Raw genomic sequence first — 23,212 nt, 5'->3', positions numbered from 1 at the left:
TTAACCCATTATTGCCACTATTAAACCCTTTTTATACCCAATTTTTCCCATTTTAACCACATTTTACTGTTTGAGATGCCCAATTTTGGTAGTTTAACCAATTTCTGCCAATATCTGCCTATTTTTTTTATTCTCAGTTAACCCTTTTTGCCAGTTTGTATCAATTTTCCATCCCATTTCGCCAAATTTACACCCATTTTTGCCAATTTAAAGCCATTTCAGCCACATTTTAACTCTTTTTACCACTGTTTATTCCCAATTTGCCACTTTAACCCATTTATGCCATTTTTATTTAATTTTTGCCACTTCTAACTGTAACTTCTGCTACTTTTAAAATCTATATCCTTCACCTTTTTAAACCATTTTATTTTATTTTATTTTTTTATAAGATAAAAAGATAAGAGTTGCTATCATTAGGTTAAATATGAAATATGGATACCACAGCTTAACTTTACATTGGACCTTGGTTTTGTTGACCTCCATGGGCCCCCAGTTTGGCTGGGCGCCAGAAAGCTCCCCTCTTATGGGCAGCCTTGTCTGCACATAACTATTCTTAACTGTGCAAGGCTGTCTTCAACCACCTTCAGGTACAGTGGGGGTCCCCAGTCTCTGGCACCTTTATTTTGGGGGTTGTGGGCTGAAAAGGTTGAGAACCAGTGCTGTAGAGCATTTATGAGGTCAGGCACTAATGTTAGATGAGACGGCCTGTCTTGTTACCTCCGTTCCAGTTCAAGCCAAAGGTGATGAATGGGGTTGAAAGAGGTTCTTCTACACTGAACTCATCAAACTGTGTCTTTATAGTCCCTGCTTCTAGAGCTTTCAGACAGACACGGTTCTGGCTCTGACTCTGGCTTCATTCTGGTGTCTTGGAACCTTGGTGCTCCCTGGTGGGGCTGGGCAATTAATCGCAATTTAGATTAAAATGGCAGGAGGTGCAATATTTCTTTAACCTTAAATTTGTGTCAAAACACCAGAGATATTGTGCATTACATCTGCAAGCTTTCCTTCTGTTGATCCAACAGTCTTGCGTGCACCAACTGTTGATGACTATTACGCTTTCTCTCCATTTCATCTCACCCTCACAACCTAGAATATGGCACGCCCACTGATGATGTCACGGTTTGCAAGGCAGAACCAACTGTTTTTTAGTTCCAGCTGAGAACCAACTTTACGAGTTCTGAACCAATTTTCTTTCAGTTTGAAATTACTGGCTGGTTCAAAACTGGGCTCAGGATCTGGTTCGGAGCCCTGCCGGTTTGAAAGTCCTACCTGTGCACTCAGGCACGGTCATGTCGGAATAGAAAAGGACCTTCTTAAAATTGCTGCCACAGAGTTGGAAGCATAGCGTTGTCCAAAATGTCTTGGTATGCTGAAGCATCAAGATTGGCCTTCCCTGGAGATAACACCCAGAAAAACACTCCATCTGACGCTTCGCATTGGACTTGGAGATTTGAGGCTTGCATGAAGCTTCTCAGCCATGGAAACCCGTTCCATGAAGCTGCTGCTGCACAGTTTTTGTGCTCAGTGAAGACCTGGACCCCTCAGCTATGGAATCAGCAAAGCATTGACGACTTTGTGGTCTTCCACTTGGTTGCTAAGTTGCTGTTGTTCCTAAATGCTTCCACTTTCTGATTATCTCACTTACAGTTGACTGTGAAATATTCAGCAGGGATGAAATTTTAACTGTCTTATTGTAAATCCACTGCAGTAGCACACTTGAAGTCACTGAGCTTGTGAATGGAGACTGCATGGCTAGTTGCTTGACTGGCATTAACTTCCATAGGCCTTATTTAACCTGAACCATAACCCAGTGGTTTTCAAAGTGTGAGGCGGGCCTCCCCTGGGGGGCGCCACAGAGCTTCAGCAGAGGCGCGGAACCATAAACCAGAAAAAAGGTGATTTGCTTTGCGAACCTCTGCTGTGCCTTGAGCAAAATGGATAGACTTATAGTTACTTACAGGGACTATGCTATAGAGCAGTGTTACTAAACCAAAGAGCCAAATTGTTGAAAAATACCTTTGCAAGAGCCACAATCTAAGAGGTGAAAAATGGCAAAAACAGCTTGACGTAGTATTAAAAATAGGTTAAAGGTGGCAATATGGTCAAAAAGCAGCAAAACATGGGTGAAAATGGGGAGAAAAAGTGGAAAAATGGTCAGAAGGTAGCAGAAATGGGTGAAAAAAGAGTGGAAAGTGACTTAAATGGGCAAAAGCAGTCAAGAGTGGCAAAAATGGGCAAAAAAAAGCATGACAAGTGGTATGTAATGGCAAAGCGTAGTTTAATTCAGCAAAAAATGGAAAAAAAGTTGGGAAAAAATGGCAAAGAGAAGAGCCAAAAATTGGGAAAAAAGGAAAACAAGTGGTATTTAATGGCAATGGGTAGCTTAAATGGACTAAAAGTGACAAAAAATGGTTAAAAAAAAAAAAAGGGTAAAATTGGGATTAAAGTGGCAAAAATTGGGAAAAAGTGGCAAAAGGACAGCAAAAATGAGCACAAAAATTGGAAAAAAAAGGGAAATCAAATGATAAAAGGTAGCTTAAATGGGCAAAAATGGGATAAAGGTAGAAAAAATAAGGAAAAAGAGGCAAAAAGAAGTTGAAAAAGGCCACAAAAAAAGAGAGAAAAGGTTTATTTAATGGCATTTTAACTGAATAAGAGGGAAAGGCAGATGCTGAAGGACATTTGCAAACCAAAATATCCAAATATATTAATGTTAAAAACCTTTTAAGATTAGACATAAATGTTTGAAATGTTGTTGTGTAAATTTTTTTCAGTTTGAATCCTTTTTGTGGGTGGAGGTCCACCGAATGAATAATTTCTTCTTAGGGGAGGCTCACTCTCACACACTTTGAAAACCCCTGCCATAACCCATTCTTCTCTTTGTGAGTTTCTGTATTTTATAGGAAACTCGACACTTCAGCCGCTGATTTTCTGACCTCTGCTGACCACCTCCTCCCAGGACATTTTCCCTCTTTTAGAGATGATCAGCACCTTCACTTCTTTTAAAAGGTCACTTTGTTAAAAGAAACTCTCCAGTCAACCTGAATCCATTCCTAAAATATCAGTGTTGCTTTGCAGCAACATTTCTCATTTTTTTCTCCGCCTGTCAGAAATGAGTCTAATAACCTCTCCGGTCCACCTTAAGAGATTTCTGCCTGCAGCTCTTCAGTTTTGCCTGCTGGTGTCAGCATTGCACCATGGGAAAGTCATCCCCTGCTGGGTGCTGGAGTCAATAGGAGGGTCTTGTTCTTAAGGTGGCTCATGAGAGTCTTTCTGAGTGATAAGTCTGTTCTCCTTGAGTGTGGAGGGATCAGAGAGTGCTTTTAAGGAGCTCAGAGCATCATTTAGTCCCTGATGAGTGAATCTCTCTCAGTATCCTTGCATTACCTCCATGCATGGCTGTTGTTTTCACCCTGGTGTTTACCCCTGCCCTCTGCTGCACCAGTGCAGGCTGTGTCTTGGTGCGGCATGTGGCGGCTGACACAGAGAAAGCAGCTTACAGCTCCCGGTCCCCGCCTGGTCCTGGTCCCTGGCTGCGCCGGGCGGTGAGCGCATGGAGGCCTCCCGGACTGCCACCGACAAGGCTTTATCGGCCCCGAGGATTAGCGTGATTTCATCAACCTGCAGCCGCACACACCAATCATGCACATGCATGCATGGTATGCAGAGTGAAAGTGCAAATTTCTCATCAGGCGTCACTTTAGAGAAATCAAACCGATGTGAGCTCTGTGTTTATGTGTGGCTGCTTTGACCATTCAGTGTCTTTGAGGTGGGGGTGGGCTCTGTGTGAGGGCCAAACAGCAACAGTTACCAGGGTCTTCAGCCTGTGTGAGCGTGGCCGGGGTCAAAGGGTAACGCTTCACTTGGTTTGTGACTTCAGGTCAGCAGAGGAACATCAGACTTTCTTCTCTTCTCTGTACTTCTTTGTTCACTCCAAAGTTTCACACTCTCACTGTGGTTACATCACTGCTTGAGGTGTTTGGTGACTTCAAAGGCAAACTCCAGCACATGATACCCCTGACAAATTTGTGAGTTATTCGCTGGCTAACAAATCTACAAGATTCTCCTGATTTCTACATCTTAGGGCAGGGGTCATCAAGTACATTTACACAGGGTCCAGATTTAGTCTCAACAGAAACTCTGGGGGCCGGACTTTCACATAAACAAAGTTAAATAAATATTTTGGTCTGATTGAAATATCATTGAAGTAGTATTTGTATTTTCTTTGAAAATACAAGGCATTTTTAGTCATTAACAGTGAGATCTATCCCTACTATCTATAACGCAGAAGGCCACAAGGAGACAGACCTGAAAACAGAATAGCCGGGCTGCTGAAATCCCCAGAGAATGGGTCTACAGTACTTGTATTAACTCATTTTTGAAACTTTTAACCCCTTTTTGATACTTTTCACCCCTTGTTGCCTCTTTAGCACAATTTTTTTGCACTTTTCCTGCATGTTTTATCTCCTTTGTGCCACTCTTATCCATTTTTGCAACTTTTATTCTATTTTTGCTTCTTTTAACCCCTTTTTATTATATTTTTGAACAATTTTTGCAACTTTAAACCTATTTTTGATCCTTTTTGCCATTCTTCAACCCATTTATACCACCTTTTCTGCATGTTTTATCTCCTTTGTGCCACTCTTATCCATTTTTGCAAGTTTTATTCTACTTTTGCTTCTTTTTAACCCCTTTTTATTATTTTTTTGAACAATTTTTGCAACTTTAAACCTATTTGTGATACTTTTTGCCATTCTTCAACCCATTTAAACCACTTTTCCTGCATATTTCATCCCCTTTGTGCCACTCTTATCAATTTTTGCCCCTTTTCTTCTCTTTTTGCTACTTTTTAACCCGTCATTGCATTTTTTTCAACACTTTCTGCAACTTGAAAACCAATTTATGACACTTTTACGTATTTTTGATACTTTTTGCCTCTTTAGCCCAATTTTATTGCCACTTTTATTCTATTTTTTACCACTTTTTAACCCCTTTTCTTGACTTTTGTTGCACTATTTTTTTGTCATTTGTAACCTATTTTTGATACATTTTGCTCTTTTCCTATTTTACCTATTTTACTTTAAAACACTTTTTCTGCATGTTTTATCTCCTTTGTGCTACTCTTATCCATTTTTGCCACTTTTTAACCCCTTTTCATTACATTTTTTTGAACACTTTTTGCAATTTGAAAACCAATTTTTGCCACTTTCAACATATTTTTAAAAACTTTTTACCATTCTTTAACACATTTAAACCACTTTTCCTGCATGTTTTATCCCCTTTGTGCCACTCTTATCAATTTTTGTCCTTTTTCTTCTCTGTTGGCTACTCTTTAACCCCCTTTCATTACGTTTTTTCAACAATTTTTTGCAACTTGAAAACCAATTTCTGCCACTTTCAACCTATTTTTAATACTTTGTGCCATTCTTCAACCCATTTAAACCACGTTTCCTGCATGTTTTATCCCTTTGTGCCATTCTTTTATCAATTTTGCCACTTTTATTCTATTTTTTCAACACTTTTTAACCCTTTTTAATGACTTTTGTTGCACTCTTTTTGATCATTTGTAACCAATTTTTGATACGTTTTACCCTTTTTCTATTTTACAAAATTTTTTTGCCACATTTTATCCTCTTTTTTACAATTTTTTCTACCATTTTTTGTCCCTTTGTGCCACTCCACAACCCATTTTGCCACTTATCACCCATTTTTGCTTCTTTCTAACCCCTTTTTTCAACATTTTATCTGGTCATTTTATCAGCACTTCTGCCAACTTTAACCCTTTTTAAATATCTAATTATGAGAATAAATTTCAGTTAAAACAGATCAAATGTTAGTTATTCTAAAACTATTTCAATATTAGTTGTTTGTGGGATGGGTTTATCAGCTGCAGACATTAAAAGCCAAAGGATAATCTTAAAACCACAACATCTTCTTCTCCTCCTTTCTGAATTTAATGATCTTTCAGGGGCCAGACAGAAAGCTTTTGGGGCCTGATATGGCCCCCCAGCCGCCAGTTGATGATCAGTGTCTTAGGGTCTTTTTATAGTTCTAATCAGTCACAGTTCAGTTACCCTATTGTTGCACTATGCATTAACAACACGTCTTCATCAATAACTATTAATTGGAGCTCTAACCTGCCTCTTATCAAAATAACAGACCATACATCGTTTCCAGGGCTCTCAAGCCCGCTGTGGTGCAGTTGTTGCTGGCAGTTGCTAGAAGTGACATGCCCTTTGCAAATGAGCCAGCTCTCAACATAAACCTTTATTTTTTTCTTAATTGTTTTTTTCTGCTTGTTTGTGTGTTTACAGCTTTTATTACTAAAGGTTCTGTATCCCTAAAACAAGCAGCATTTCCCATCACCACAAGCAAGGATGAACAGAATTAACATTATATTTACTTGTTGATTTCTGGTGGACTAATGCAGATAATATTATTTGGCTTAAAGACCGGCTCCTATAACTGTGTTGAGACAAATGATCTTGATCCCCATTTGCCACAACTATAGGTGAGGCTGGACAGAAATAAGTAAGATCAACTTTCTGTTTTTAGGCAGATTAATGCAGATTATATCAGTTGGCCTAAAGACCAGCCCATATTACTGAGCTGAGATAAACGATCTTGATTCCAACCACTATGAACAAGGCTAGATAGAAATAAGTAAGCTCAACTTCCTGATATCTGGTGGACTAATGCTGATAACATCAGTTGGCAGAAAACCGGCTCCTATTACCGAGCTTAGACACATGATCTTGACCCCTTTGAAGAGCTTAATTTCCCACCACTATAAGTGAGGCTGGATAGAATTAAGTAAGCTCAACTTCCTGATTTCTGGTGGACTAATGCTAATAATATTAGTTGGCAGAAAACCAGCTCCTATTACTGAGCTTAGACACATGATCTTGACCCCTTTGAAGAGCTTAATTTCCCACCACTATAAGTGAGGCTGGATAGAAATAAGGTACCTCAACTTCTTGATTTCTGGCGGACTAATGCAGATTGCACAAGACTGACAACTATGACTGAGTTGAGACAAATGATCTTGATCCCTAAACAGAGCTGCACTTCCCACCATTATGACAAAGGCTAGATAAAGATAAGTAAACTCAACTTCTTGATTTATGGCGGACTAATGCAAGTAACATCAGTCAGCCAAAAGAGTGGCCCCTTTTATTTATCTTAGAGAAATGATCTTGACCCCTTTAAAGAGCCAAATTTCCCACTACCATAAGTGAGGCTGGATAGAAATAAGGAATCTTAACTTCTTGATTTCTGGCGGACTAATGCAGATTATGTCAGAAGAAAGGCACCTATTACTGGGCTGAATCAAATGATCTTAATCCCTAAAGAGAGCTGAATTTCCAACCACTTTGACCAAGGCTAGATGGAAATTAGTTAGCTCAACTTCTTGATTAATGGTGGACTGATGCAGAATACATCAGCTGACCAAAAATTGGCACCAATAAGTGAGCTGAGACAAATGATCTGGATACCTAAAAAGAGCTGCGCTTACGACCACTATGAGCAAGACTAGACAAAAATAAGTTATCTCCACCTCTTGATGTCTGGCAGACTAATGCAGATTACATCAGTTGACCAAAAGACTGGCTCCTGTTACTAAGACAAACTCCCAATACAGTGAGAGTGGTGGGAAATCTCTTTACTGTTTTTTATTCTAGTAAACATTCAAGCACTTCGAGAACTTCACCAAGTTGCTTTTCCTTTTTTAACTCTCTCTCCTTCTGAGTCTTTATTATGTGCTGAAAGAGACATTTTACATGCTATTTCCATTTTTTAATTAAACTTCACCTTTACTGTCCCAGGGGGGAAACTTGTTCTGCCGCCAGGTACAACCATAAAACCTATAGACGACACATTTACACAGTCGAAGGTACAAATGACATTTTCATACAAGAATCCATGCATTTTTATTCCAGTAAACGCCAGAGCTGTGCAATCTTTGGAATGCCTTAAGCTGTAGACAGAGAACCCCATTAGAAAGTCAAGTCTCATTTCTCCACTTTTATAGTAATTTAACTAATCATTTTGACATTTTTATTCCCACAAACACCCCGTAACTCTCTGGACTTCACTTTGATTTTTCCAGTTTTACCATTGTCTCTTGTCTTAAGGCTTCAACTTTACTGTCCTCAAGGGAAATTCAAATGAAGACCCAGGGGCCTGTGGTACTCCACCTTGTTGGTTTCTATCTTTACCAGTGTGTCATTGGTAAAAAAAAGGCCTTAGATCCATACAGAGAGTATACAGAATATATATTGTAAATGTTGAAATATGCAGTGTCAGTAGAAAGTTTTCAACCCCTTTTATTGATTAAACAAATCTATCATGGTCAATATAATTTGGCTTTTTTGACCAAAAAATTACAAAAACTAATTCATTCAAAACTGCTCAAGCTCTGTCAGGTTGCACAGGGATTGGGCATGATTAGTCCTGTTTAGCTTTCGCTGTATGCAACGGGCCATTGTCTTGCTGGAAACAAAATCTTCCCCCAAGCTGTAGTTAGTATAGTTCCCTGTACTTTACCATATTCATTTTACCCTCTACTTTTACTCTGCACATCAAGGTGATGTGCAGAGTTTGGCACCTTGTCTGATGGCCAAATAGCACCAGAAGTTTTTTCCTCTTGACCACGGAGTCTCCTACATGCCTTTTGGTGAACTCTAGTCCAGATTTCTTCAACAGTGTCTTTCTTTTTGCCACTCGCCCTTAAGAACACTTTCTTTTCGGTAACCTTTTGTCAGGATTCCTTGGAGTGTTCTTTTATTTTCATGGTGTAATGGTATCCAGGGATACTGGTTAACAAGTGACTGGACCCTCCAGACATAGGTGTTTTTCTAATACAATCACTTTAGACACATTCTCTACACCAGGGGTTCTCAATGTTGGGGTCCGGACCCCATTTGGGGTTGTGGAACTCTGGGAGAGGGTCTCAAGATGTCTAAAAAAAAAAAAATAAGAACGTTTTTGAATTACACTGTTGCCACTTGACACCAATTTAGCCAAATTTTAACCAGTTTTTAGCACTTTTTCCCACCAATTTTGCCAAATTTAACACATTTTTGCAAATTAAAACCCATTTTTTTGTCGCTGTTAAACCCTTTCCTTTTTTTTCTGCATGTTTTTGCCACTTCTAAACCAAATCTTGCCACTCTCTAACTATTGTGGGCTCTGTTGACATGTTATTGTCACTATTAAACCCTTTTACTAATTTTTAAGCCATATTTCACATTTTGATATGCCCAGTTTAGCCAGTTTCTGCCTTTTCTGCCCCAGCTAACCCTTTTTGCCAGTTTATATCAAATTTCATCCTATTTCACAAAATTTCCACCTATTTTTTCCAATTTAATGCCATTTTAGCTGCTTTTGAATCCTGTTTTACCACTTAACATGCCCATTTTTGCCACTTTAACCCATTTTTTTGCATTTTTTTTTTTTTTTTTGCCACTTTTATCTAATTTTTGGCTTCCTTAACCCATTCCTGCTACTTTTTAAATCCAATTTCAACACCTTTCCAGCCATTTTTTGTCATTATTAACCAATTTTAGCTATTTTTAATGTATTTTAATTCTGTTTTTAACAAACAGATTTACATTTTAAGAGGGCTACTTACTACACAAATGAATTAAAATTTGTTTATTTGACAAGAGTGGTTATTATTCAGGTTAAATGTAAAATATCTCAACTTAGCTTTACAATGGACCATGATTTTTCTGGCTGGGCCCAGAAAGCTCTCCCATTCTTTCCCCTCTAATGGGCGGCCTTGTCTGCACATGACTATTCTTGATTGTGCATGGCTGTGTTCAACCAGTGGGGGTCCCCGGTCTCTGGCAGCTTTATTTTGGGGGTCGCGGGTTGACCTCTAAACTTCAGTGCGCCCCAAAGTCAAAGTGTGGGTTTTTGCCAAGTAGTGCAAAAATCCCTCAGTGCATTCTTCAAGGTCAGTGCCCTTGATCCTGACCCTGAAAATCCAATCAGAATGGACATCTGTGTGAAGTTTGAGGGAAATCTAAATCTTCTGTCATGCATTGTTCTACTTCTCAAATCAGTCCAACCTGCCATTTAGTGGCTGTTTTCCTCCAAGTGAACCCTGGCATGCTGACCGTGAAGTGTGAACGCAGTCGGGCAAAATAGCCAGGAAAGTTTGCATTCAATCAAAGCGCTTTGACTGTAGCCTCAGAGTGTTTTAAATAACCTGCGTCGGGTCTCTGACACTTTGCTTGTCTTAATTACAGCTAACGTGTTGCACCATAAATCAGGTCTGACATCAGCCGTTGACAGCTAACTGGATCAGGTAAACAGCGAGTCCACTAACATAATCATCAAGCGGTTCAAGTATCACGTTGAGTGACATTTGAATTTCACTCCAAACCGAGTGAAAACACTGTGAAGTAGGTCAGCTCCGACTGAAGGTTTGTGTGTCCTACTTGCTCGCACACGGACATGAAAGCAGAAAATCTTTAACTGGTTCTCTTCTTGACTTTAAGTTTACTTAAGCCTGATGTATGGCCGGGAGAGTCTGGACTGGCTGGTGTCGACTGCAGAGGCTAGAAGCTAACCGCCGGTGTTCCTCAGAGTTTGTGGTTGCTGACCATCACAATGAAACAGCCGGTCTAGACGGCTCAGACCACATTAAAGCGTCTCTCTGGTGTGATTGCTTTTGTCTTTATCTCAGGTAAAACTAACAGGTTATGAGCAACAATGTGGGGGGAGAAATAGCAGCGAACAGCTCTAGGGCTTTGTGTGTCTGCTTCTATGAATGCACATGTTAATGTGTGCCGGAGTGTTTTGGCTCTGCTCCCCACGAGTGCATGAGACTGTGTGAGTGTGTGTCTGTGTATTTATGTCTATGTCTGATGTGTGTTCACCCTCAGGTGTGACCATGCATTTGGCGTTGTGTAGCTCTGACACCTCTGAGACATTCTGATCAGAGCAGACTTTCCTCTGTTAAAGTGGACTACAACGTCTACGATAGTCCAACGTGGATTCAAGGTCCCAGAGACTTGAGGAAGAGTGGAGAGGCACAGAATCCACGTTGCTTGAAGTCCAGTGTGAAGTTTCCACACTCAGTGATGATTAGGGCTGCCATGGCATCTGCTGGTGTTGGTCCACTGTGTTTTCTGAAGTCCACAATCAATGCAGCCATCTACCAGGATATTTTAGACCACTTAAGGCTTCCTTTTGCTGACAAGCTTTATGGAGATGCTGATTTCATTTTCCAGCAGGACTTGGCACCTGCCCACACTGCCAAAGGTACCAAAAGCTGCTTCAATGACCATGGTGTTACTGTGCTTGACTGGCCAGCAAACTGGCCTGACCTAAACCCCATCGAGAATCCATGGAAGATGAGAGACACCAGACCCAACAATGCAGATGACCTGAAGGCTGCTATCAAAGCAACCTGGGCTTCCATTACACCTGAGCAGTGCCACAGGCTGATCGCCTCCATGCCACGCCGCATTGATGCAGTAATTCATGCAAAAGGAGGCCCAACCAAGTATGGAAGGCATAGAAATGAACATACTTCTCAGAAGCCTGACATTTCTGTTTAAAATATCCTTTTTTTATTGATCTTATGTGATATTCAAATTTTTTGAGACACTGATTTTGGGTTTTCTTATCTGTAAGCCATAATCATCAACATTTCAAGAAATAAAAGCTTGAAATATTTCACTCTATGTGTAACAAGTCTATATAATATATGGGTTTCACTTTCAGAAAAGAGTGACAAAAATATTGAGCTTTTTCATGATATTCTGATTATTTGAGACATACCTGTAAGTCTAATTTTGACAATGTCAGAGCAGGCAGGGTCCCCGCTGAGATCTTTGCGCAAAGAAAAACCTCACAGATTTGTCAAAAAAACTTCTATTTCATTCTCAAAATAATACAAGCTTCTAAAACTGGGCTTATATCAGCCTTATTGGAGTCATTTAAGGTCAGGACACTTCATTACCTGGACTTAAACCAAACCATGTGCATAATATGACTGCAGGTAAGTAAGAAAATCTGTTGGTTAGCTGTTTTGTCTTTGTGTCTCTGGTAAACAGCCACTCACAGCCAGCAGGGAAGACCAAACTAAAGGGTCCATTATGACATAAGAGACGCCAGTGCAATCATGCAACACTTAAAATGCCTGGTAGACATTCATGTGATTGGGATATTTGTGGGAAAATGCCCAAGGAAGCATTTTTATCAGTTCTTGCTGAAAGATGAACACTTTGCTTTGTAGCGATGTTTTTTTGGGGAGTTTCCTACTTTCACCGACGGTAATAAACACAGATAATAAACATCATCTCCTCCTTTTTAAAAGGAATCTTTGTTTACACTGATGCCTCTGACACCCCTGGGCGATGCATGCAGGCAGTCATTAAGAAGTATTACAATCCCATTGAGTGATATATGATCCTGACATTTGCAGTCTCTTAATTACAGAGCACTCTTATCCTTTTATGGCCCCCAAACTAGACTTTAAGTCCCTACTGTATAAACTACACTGACTCTTCTTTGTTGGTGTTTTTTTTCTGAAGCTATTCTACCCCACACTTTCATATCACCCCTGACAGCGGGTGCTCTTTAGCGTGATTATAGGTGCTGTGTTGGTGCAGCAAAGCGCTAAATTGGTGGAACCAAAGCTCACACTGTAGCGTCTTTGTTGGGAACATCTTCAGCTTTTATGTAATGGTTTCTGGTGGGTGTTTGAGAGGAATTAGAGAAATAAAAGGAAAACCCACGCTCTGCATCAAACGTCGGCGTATCAAACCGCAGCAGTAATTTATCATCATGTTTCTGCAGCAGTTTGAACATGTTTGTTAACCAAACAGGCTGCATAGCTGAAACAGCAGTTTAATCTGAAAGTTTACTCTTAAATGCTATTAAATACACAATCCCACCTAAGGTTGTCACGTGAATTTTGAACTTGTACATGATTCTAGTAAAAATAAGATATTACCTGCATATTTTGCAACATAAACAAAAGTCATGGACACCAAAAAATAGCCAACTTATTTTTTTCAGTCATCAAAGGTGCAGGCAAGCACTTGCACTTTGCAAAATTGCACAAAAGCAATGGCAGCTTTTGGTATTAAGAGGTTATCAATGTTTTTGCTCATTTAAGAGGTCAGGTCAGGTATGGGCGCATATGCCAGTTCAACCTTAGTTCTGTACTGCTTCAAGAGTACCTTGCTGCAGACAAGATGGCCGACATACATCCAATCCATCCCGGAAGTCTCAACCGGAAGTCCGTACGTCTAAGGTTGAGTGGTTAGGTTCAGGGTAAGGCAGTGGGGAAGGTGATATATTTGAGATCCAGCACCAAGGGTTAGGCTTAGACGCGAAAAAGACTGACAAACACTAGCAGCTGAGTCTAACATGAAGAAGAAACTTCCGTTTGGGACTTCCAGCATGGATTAGATGTATAGCGATGCCCATGTCAGCCATCTTGACTGCAGTTGGGTCCCTCTCTACTGCTTTGACCTCCTAATGGCCATCGCCCAGACCCTTGCCCAATCTCTCCAGGCAGCTTCCTAGCTGCCCGCTCCATGATGCACGAGGGCCCCTGGCATCTGGACCAGCCCACTGGGTCCTGGGCACCTAGTATGCAATAGGCTGGACCCTTACCATCCAAGCTCTCCTGAGCACATCAGCATCAGCTCTTGGCAACGATACCAAAAATTGCACCAAAGAGAAGTCTTTATAAAGGGATCTAGCTGGTGCCTCTGGCCATGAATCAGCGTCCAGACCTTGCAAGAGTATAGTAAGACTAGGAGGACCAAGGACTGAACGACTCTGACTTTCAAATGCCACTCAGCTCAGCAAACCTATTGCCCCATGTGCAAGTCCAAGTCTGTGGTTGATCTCAGCCTTGCAGTCAGTGGATTACGCTGCCAAGGAAGGTGACCATGGGACAGTGGATCAGCGCTTCATCCTTGCAGGGTCTCTTGAAGGAGCATGGGAGCGTGATCCAGTCTATATGGGTTTTGTGTGCCTTGAGAAGGTTTATAATAGTGTACCTTGGGGGAGGGTCATGTGGGTGGAACTGCAGGATATGGTGCCATTGCGGCAAGCCATCAAGTCCCTGTATAAGCAAAGTGAGGGTCCTCAGCACGCAGTTGAACATTCTCCCGGTGCATGTCAGCCTCTGCCAGGGCTTTCATGGACAGGATCTCAAGGTACAGCTGGGGGGAGAAGGGTTTCCGGTTTGGGGACCACAGAATTTTGTCTCTGCTTTTTGCAGATGATGTGGTTTTGTTGGCTTCCTCAGGTGGGGACCTACAGCAAGCATTGGGGTAGTTTACAACTGAGGAGCTCCTCCTGGGTGCCTACCTTTGGGGGTTCTGGTTCCGTCTGGCTCAGAAGAGACCTGAGGGAAGATCCAGAGTATGCCAGAGGGATTATATATCCTGTCTGGTCCAAGAATGCTTGGGATCCCCCACAAGGAGTTGGAAAGTGTTGCTGGGGAGAAGGATTCCTGGGTTGACTTGCCCAGTGTGCTACCACTGCAACCCGGAAGAAGATGGATCAATAAATTTGGGCTTGGCCGGGCATAGCCCTGCAATTGACTGGTGACCAGTCCAGGGAGTACCCGGCCTGTCACCCAGTGACAGCGGGCCGAGGCTCCAGCCCCCCATGATAAGTGATGTAGAAAATGGATGGATTTGCCAGGCAAGAAAATGGCCATAACTCAATGACAATTTTTTCTATCATCTCAAATTCTGGTCGATATCTGAAGAGGCAGACCAGGAATGGGCCTCCGCAAGATGTTTTGATCCTGATCCATGGGGGCGCCAAAAGTACCCAAAATGTTTGAAAGTGGGCACAGCATATTATATGTTTACTCATATTCAAAATGCCCTGGATGAATCCAGATGAAACTCACTGGAAACATCCTAAGATGGGTTTTGAACATGCACAATACATTCTAATCAAATCGGATTATGAGAAGACAAATGGCACAACTTTTAGTGGACGCTGGACCCATACATTGCCACAGATTTCTGTTTTTTGGTTCATTTTTGCATGACTTTAGTCTTTTTTCAATTATTCCTTACCTATCTTCCTTTCATTCATTCCTTCAGTCCCGGGCATGTCCAAGAGAGACAATAGCCTCATTGTGACGCTGCTTTCATGGGTGTGTGTCAGACCACACAAGACTCAAGCACAGGAGAAGAAAACGTGTACATCCCTCCTTCCCTCGCTTACCTGCCTGTATAATCGTGAGCTAAATCACCAGGCTCTGACAGCTTGTCACCTCGCAGCTTAGATAGAGGAAATACCTCAGGGACGCACACATCCTTTAAGGTGTGCATACATGTCTCTATAAGTGTGCGTCTGAGGGGGGAAACAATAGGGGCATTAGGTACCTGTCTCCTCGTGGCACTTGAGCAGAGAGTGGGCGCGGCCTGACACTCACACACAGCCTCTATTGTGCATTGTTTTCACAAACATTCACGCACCAGCGAATGGATGGGTGTATTGGTGATGGATGGAGTCTTTTTGGCAGCGAACAGAAGCGCACATGTGGCGGCTCATTTCACACACAAGACGTGAAATGAGCCTGAAATCCAAAACTAACAACTAATGGACTAAAGGATGAACAGAAGACAGCATTTATCAATGTTTTAACATGAATAGGTGAGCTAAGGGTTAATGCATGTCTGAAGAACAGTGTGTTGTGGTTAGAGTTAAAGCAAAGGAACAAGTTAATGATCAAATGACGAATCTTGAGAGGGTTTAGCTGAGCTTAATGCAAGGTGGGGTGCAGTGAAGCATGCTGAAGCAAAGTAAAACAACGGTTTACATCATTCAGTGAGCCATGCCAGAGTACTGCATTGTTTGAGTTTTGAATAACTGCACTTGTCTGCACATGGAGAGTCTTGAACCGGAACTAACCTGCTACCTCCAATGATCTACCAGCCCAAATCCTCAAATTTGTCCACACAGTAAATTCACCTGAGTAAATTTGACTCCAACTGAATAACATTATACTCAGTTATATAGAGTAGAATTTACTCTGATTGCCTAAGAAGTAGTTTTATTTAACTTTAAATGATTATTATGCACCACATGATAAACAAATCAAAACAAGGGCTTTTAGTGGCACTGATTGGCCATTGCACCCCAGCACATGTTGGGATGTGTTGCAGCTGTGGGAGTACTGGAATGACTGGGTGTGAGCAACCTGTGCTGCAGCTGAGCACAGAAAGCATGTCGATCTTCCTAGGACTGTTAATCGTCATGTAAAATGAGAAATAAACAGGACATTACGTGTTTGAGATGCTTCTGCTTTCTTAAAGTATGTGGCACATCAGCAAAAACGTGTAATACACATTTAAACAGGTAGCCTAATCATACATGTGAGATTTGATGCAAATCAGAAGTTTCCTATAAGAGTTACTGTGACTTCCTGTGAAATGGCGAGATAACGAATTGCTCAACAATGAAGAAATGGCCCAATTATGTCACTTCCTGTTGCCAGTAAGGAGCGCTATGGCAAATAAATTAAATTAATCTTTGATTATGTAGAGGGACAGCCCTTGAGCCTAAAGTTAAAATTTGAAGCCAATCAGATGTTTAGTATGAGAGCTGCACATGCTTCCTGTCAAACTGGTGAGATACTGAAATGCTCGCCATCACCAATGAGACATCCTTCCGTGATTCATATTGTGGCTAATTATTGTGGCCTTCCTTTCAAAATCATTGTGCAATAGGTTAAGCATAATAAGAGAAATGAAGATATAACTCATTTGTGTCACTTCCTGCTGACTGTAGGGGGCGCTAGGATGAGATGTTTGAAGTGTTCATTTTGGCAGCTATTTTTAATTTTAGTTTTAGTTTTAGTCTGAATGAAATGCATTTTAGTTTTAGTCACACTTGAGTCATTTCTACCCTTTTTAGTTTTAGTCTAGTTTTAGTCGACGAAAACTCAAAACATTTTAGTCGAGTTTTAGTCCATAGAAAGTCCTCACATTTTAGTCTTTACTTTCAGTCCAAGCATTTATTTTCTTGCCCAGATTTGGTACCAAATCATGGTAGAGTGTTCTCTGCACCCCTGCCAAACTTGGAGTCCCTCCTTTCTACAGCTGAGGGGCAGAAGAGCGGCAGATGCATTGCATTTTGACAGATTTACCCACAGTGGAGAAATATCACTGATTTTGAATGTCTGATGAAAACTAAATTACATTTTAGTCTATTTTTAGTAATTTTGACAAAAACTAAACTTACTTTTTGTCAGTTTTAGCCGACACAGATCTATTTTTGTTATTCTTAGTTTAGGTTTTGTCATGGAAAAAAAGGCTGTCGACAAATAGTTTTAATCATAGTTTGAGTCAACGAAATTAACATTGGATGTTTGCATGTGGGGGTGTTCAGTGTGATACCATTGACTTGCAAGAAAGAGTTAGAAGATCACAAAATATTGTTTACTAAAGTTGTAACAGGTTTAATTTATTTGGCACCCTCAAAAGTATAATATTTTGAAATTGAGTTAAAGATGGTGGACTTCCTGTTGGGATTTTGGCATCAGTTCTAGAGGCTTTTTTGTAGGTCTTACGATGACCCATGTGCAGACCAAAAATCATAAGCGTAGGGTGGATGGTGTGTGGGGGCTGAACATTTAAAGGGAAAATGCAAAAAATCAACAGTAGAAATACTCAGTTGCCAGAAGGGGGCGCTGTGACAGGGTAATGATATTGATGTTTGAATGGTTTCAAGATCAATGTGTGTTCATCCCTGTAAAGTTTGGTGATGACTGATATAAGCATTAAAAAGTTTTAAGGCATTATTAATGCATGTTCACTGCAAAAAGTACAAAAAAGTAGTTTACGTTTAGGCTCCAGTCACGGCCCCGCCCTATAGTGAAAACTCACAGTTTGCACCACTTTAGATCTCCAGGTTGTCTAGAATGAGAAAAACAAATCTGGAGTTAATCGGATGAAATCCCATGGAGTAGTTCATCAAAATATGAAACTTGTGAGTAGTCTAAAACGCCAGAATTGGACTTTTAGCTGTTTGTAGAGCACTTCCTGTATGTTTAAGAGGTTGGCCACAAGAGACTTTATTTTTCATCTTGTCGTGATACATATGTGTGGCACTTTTCGTGCACATAGCTCTTACCCAGTCCCATATCTGACAATCCCACCAGAATACTGAAGTGTAGGGGACCTGTATACTTTCTGATTGTGCTTTATATCTTCATAGTTTTTCTATCTGTGAGATTTTCAAAGTCTCATACTATCTCCAACCAATTAGCAGAGCTACCATGAGGATTTGAGCTATCAAAGGAGTACTTTCAAGGAAAATATCTTCTTGATTATGTCAAATTTTGGCTGTTCTTGACCCAAACTGCCACATCAGTGGTAGTTTTTCCTTTTTGTAATGTTTTAAGGTTTATCAAATACATTTGTAACATTTTCTGACATTTTTATGATCGCACAGAGCTCATTACTCTAAAACTTTATGCAACTACTGGGACGAGAGAAAGTGTCAGGACCCATGTCGAGGCCCCTGCAGGTATTTCTTAAACTGTTTTGTCCAGCTTTGGACTAAATCTGGCTCCTCTGCTGCCACTCTCATGCCAGAATGGTGATAAATGACTTGCATCCCATCCACTGGCCTACTATGGAGCACAGCTGGCCCCGTTCTCTGCCTAAATTGGCCCAGGATTGGAGCTGAAATGCTTTCCAAATCTATCAGCTATATATGACCTGAGCTTGGATCAGGTTCTCTCAAGTGCATGAAACATATGGAGGAATCTACCTATAGAAATCAATTAAACATCATTGAATAGCAGGAATGTAGCATCGTTTAATTTCCTCATTTTTAATAAGGCAGCAGCGTTAGAACAGGCATTGAAAGGTTGAATATATATTTATAGAGTGTGTGTGCGTATCCCAGTGGATGTGTGTGAGCGCTGAAGGCCGTGCAACCATAAATCATACGATGTGTTGCAATGTGTTAAAGCTGAAACAACAAAGGTTCATGGTGTGCCTATACTCAGGCACACAGCAGCAGGACTTTAAAAAGAGGCTTCAGTGTAAAAAGCTTCAACCAAAACCTGCTTCCCGAGTCGGATTAGAGCCTAATTAGACCCGTACCGGTTATTCTAAAGCACAGAACCAGTATTATTGTTCAAACTTGTAAAAATATATCTTTAAAGATGGGGTGAATTCCATTTCTGAGAAAGCAACCACGTAGGAAGCGCTTTAAACTTCAGAATAACATGTAATTAACCTGCCAGCACAGCAGAGGCTCTGCACGGTTTGTCCTTATATAGACATGGTGGTTACCTACGACTGGCTTTAAGACAAACCCCCCTCCACCTACAGCGTATAAATCAGAGAGTATTTGTAGTAAATGTCGGGTTTACGCTGCATTTAAGAGCTCAGAGGAAGAGCCTACTTCCGAGTAAAGACTGTGTTCCCTCCGCTCAAGTGCTCATGCTCAGAATAGGCTTTGAAATGATACTAAGGGAGGGTTTTTATCACTTTAAGAGAGGTTACACGTACTGTAAGAGAAATATCATGAGAGAATACATATTTCTGATTTTTACTGAGGGTGAAAAAGGCTGTTTATAGAAGTCCTAAGGATGCCCTGATTAAAATATCAACCATATTTAGTGTTTTGATGCTGGTAACAATTGTTCTGTCTTCTTAGCGTTGTAGTGCAGTGGTTTAAAACTCTTTACACCAAAAGCACACCTAAGGTTAAGCAAGAATCCCAAGGCACACCGGTTTCTGGGGCCCAGCCAACTAGGGGTGGCAAAAATGGGCAAAAGGTTGCAGAAACGTGGCATAAACAGGTTAAAAGTGATGAAAAAACATGGTAAAATTGGAGTGGCAACACAAAGTCAAAAATGGGTGTCAAGTGGCAGAAGGGGCCAAAAAAATGGGATAAAAGTGGCAAAACACGTTGAAAGTGTCAAAATAGTGGCAAAAATGGGGTAAAGTGGCCAAATTGCAGCAAAAAATGTTGTAAAAAGATGAAAAAATGGGTTAAAAGTGATTAAAAAATGTGACAATTGGCTAAAAAAGTGGTTAAACAATGACAAAGTGAGTGAGATTGGCAAGAATGTGGCAAAAATGGGTTGAAAGTTGCTAAAAGGGGTTAAAAGTGATGGAAAAAAAATGGAAAAAAATGTCCAATTAATAGCAAAAATAGGCAAAAACTCGCAAAAAAGGCAGAAAAAAATGGTTAAATGTGGCAAAAAAAAAAAGTTTCAAAAATGTGTCAAAAGTATTTTTAAAAAAGTTGCAAAAAAGCAGCAAAAATAGTTTAAGTTGTCAAAAATAAGTTGTAAAATGCGAGGAAGAATTGGATTACTTGGTTAAAAGTATCATGAATCAATAATTCTAACACCAATTTCAGCTCAATAACGGCTTGCCGAATGAGGTAACTCATTCTGTAGATAAGTGGTTCTCAACTGGTGGGTCGGGACCCAAAATTTGGGTCGCGAAGCCCTTTCCAGTGGGTTGCGGATGTGTGCCTGGGAAAAAAAGCGGCAAATTGTCTATGAGACTTTATAAAACTTGCATGTTTTGTCCTGTTTCATTGTTTGTCTTAGGCTTAAGCTCTGCTATTATTTATTTTAAAAATCTGATTGACCAAAAAGATCCCCAAAGTTTGGGTCGCACTTCTCCCGGAGGAGTTGATGATGGGTCCCGTGACCATTAACTCTGATTTCCTTATGTCTTTTGGGCATCTCTACAAGTTCTGATTGTGCTCTGTTACATCAGCGTCTTATTTAATTTAAAGAAACAACCTTAAAAATCCCACTTTGGCATACTGCAGAAAAGTTTCCTGATATGAAACCTCAACATTTTCATTCTATAGGCTGACTGTTCTAACCCCATTTTGGCAATCAGAGGTCTGTTTTATTGCACAGACCTCTCCTTCCAGTCCTCTTCCACTGGAAACTATGTTTTCCCGTACCTGCTTACAATAACTAAGAAAGCATGCTTACAGTAAATGCAGATTTGATATTCCACACCTGTAGCCAACACTGAGAGCGGCATTTCATCCACAGATTTCCATAAAAGTAAACTCCACTTTCATTTTTGAGCATCAGCTTTAATTATTTTAACATAAAAGTTTTGTTTTCTTCTCAGTTCCAACAGTTTCCCGGTCTTATTCAGCATTTTAAAGGAAAAATACAAGTGAAAAATGTGATACCTAAATATGCACTGCAGCCCTGCCATGACAGACTCCGAGCTTGTAAACAAACACGCACTTCTGACCTCCTTTTAATGCTGACAGATTCACGGCCCACCCACTATGATCCAGCGTGATGCTATCAGTCTTTCATAGAGTACATTATAAGGATTTAATACTTCAGAGTAAATGAAATGTATTAAGATGTTTAAGGCAGATTAACAGAGTGAGCTGTCTGTAGATCTGGAGACTAAATCAATGGGAACCCTAAAAAGCAGCAGATAGCCCGTCTGCTGAACTGATATCTTTTTATGTTCTTCTGCCTCCTATCACATCTCCACTGCAACCACCACTTTTCTTATCATCTTTCCTTCCTGTCGCCCACAGAGAAACCACTGTGGTTTATCTTGCTCTGCTGCCTTTCTATTCAGGACCAAGTTCTGCAACGAGACTTAGGCTTAGTGTTTGTAGGTGAGTTTGATCTGGATGTAGATTGGCCTGCATGTGTGAAATACGACTAAAGTAACCAACAAGAAAGCAACTACCAGATTGTTTTTATCTCCTATTACTTTGTTTTGTTTTAATTTGTCAGCATGTTATCAGGATAGCAACTTAAGAAAATAGCCACTTTTGTTAAGTATTCCTGGCTACCATTACACCATTAAAACACAAGAACACTCCAAGCAACTCAGAGAAAAAGGTTATTGAAAAGTGTAAATCAGGGCATTGGTACAGAAAAAATCCCAAGGCAGTGCTTTTTTTGTATTTTTGCACCATCTCAAACTAACGTTACATTATCCTCTGTTAGCATGAGAGTGGGCTTTTGTTTTGAAAGAACAAAACAAATTTGAGTCAGCAACTTTAGTTTGAAAAGGCAGTTTGCTATGCATTATGGAGTGAATGCAAATTTTAAAAAGGAAAAACTGGAATATAAAAAAAGCAGAAAGGACTAGCTCATAAACGATTCGCCACTACATCTCATAACTTTGTGGCTCAATCCCAATTCACCCCTTAGCCCTACCTTAATACATTCAAATTTAAAGAGTAATTTTTGTACTTTTTCTTTATTTGGTTTGATAAAATGCAAACGACATTTTACTTTGTATTATGGATTGAATGTAAATTCCAAAAAGGAATGATTGAAATATGAAAACACCAGCTTTTAGAACAGACTTGTTAAAAAAAACGATTCGCCACTACACCTCATAACTTTGTGGCTCAATTCCAATTCACCACTTCTCCCTACCTCTACACTATACACATTCACATTTAAGTCAGTTATATAGTTTAATATTTGATTTGATTAAATGCATAAAAAATTCTAACTGGTTTGAAAAAAGCTGTGAAAGTAGTTTAAAATGTGGTTATAAAGTATTCAAAGTAACCCAGTTAATAATTAAGCTAAAAGAATTTTTCAGGAAACAGTCCTTTGTCATGCTTTTGTTTGTATTCTTGCACTGTCTTTAGCTACCGTTACATTACTCTCTGATGGTGTTAAAGTGGGCTTTTGTTTTGAAAGAGGAAAAGAAATTTGAGTCAGCAACTTTACTTTGAAATGACATTTTACTCTGCATTATGGATTGAATGCACTTTACACATTCATATTTAGATTTTCTCAGTCCTCTCTATACTACTTTTTTTGTAGTTTTGCACCATTTTGAGTTAAATTTACATTACCCTCTTTTTGTATGAATGTGGACTTTAGTTTCAATGTAAGAAAACAAAATGCAATGCAAAGATGCCATTCAAAACCAGATGTGTAGCGTTATCTGGCCTTTATGATCAGAACAGATGAGTGTATTGTGTGCCAATAGAGACATAAAATATTGGTATCAAATTTATTTAAAGCTGTAATCATGTTTTTCCTGCTTTTACATCAGGCATTTTAACATGGGTGTCAATGAGACTTGCATAACTTTTGGAGCCAGCCTCTAGTGGGCATTTAAGGAACTGCGGTTGTTTGCACTTTGCCGTTCCTACTGCTTTCTAGGGCTGAGAATTTCTTACTGTTCGATTTAATGGCGTTAAAGCTGGTGGATTGGTA

This window comes from Cheilinus undulatus, linkage group 24, assembly GCF_018320785.1.
Source record: "Cheilinus undulatus linkage group 24, ASM1832078v1, whole genome shotgun sequence".
Lineage (NCBI taxonomy): Eukaryota > Metazoa > Chordata > Actinopteri > Labriformes > Labridae > Cheilinus > Cheilinus undulatus.
Note: the sequence above shows the minus strand (reverse complement) of the source record.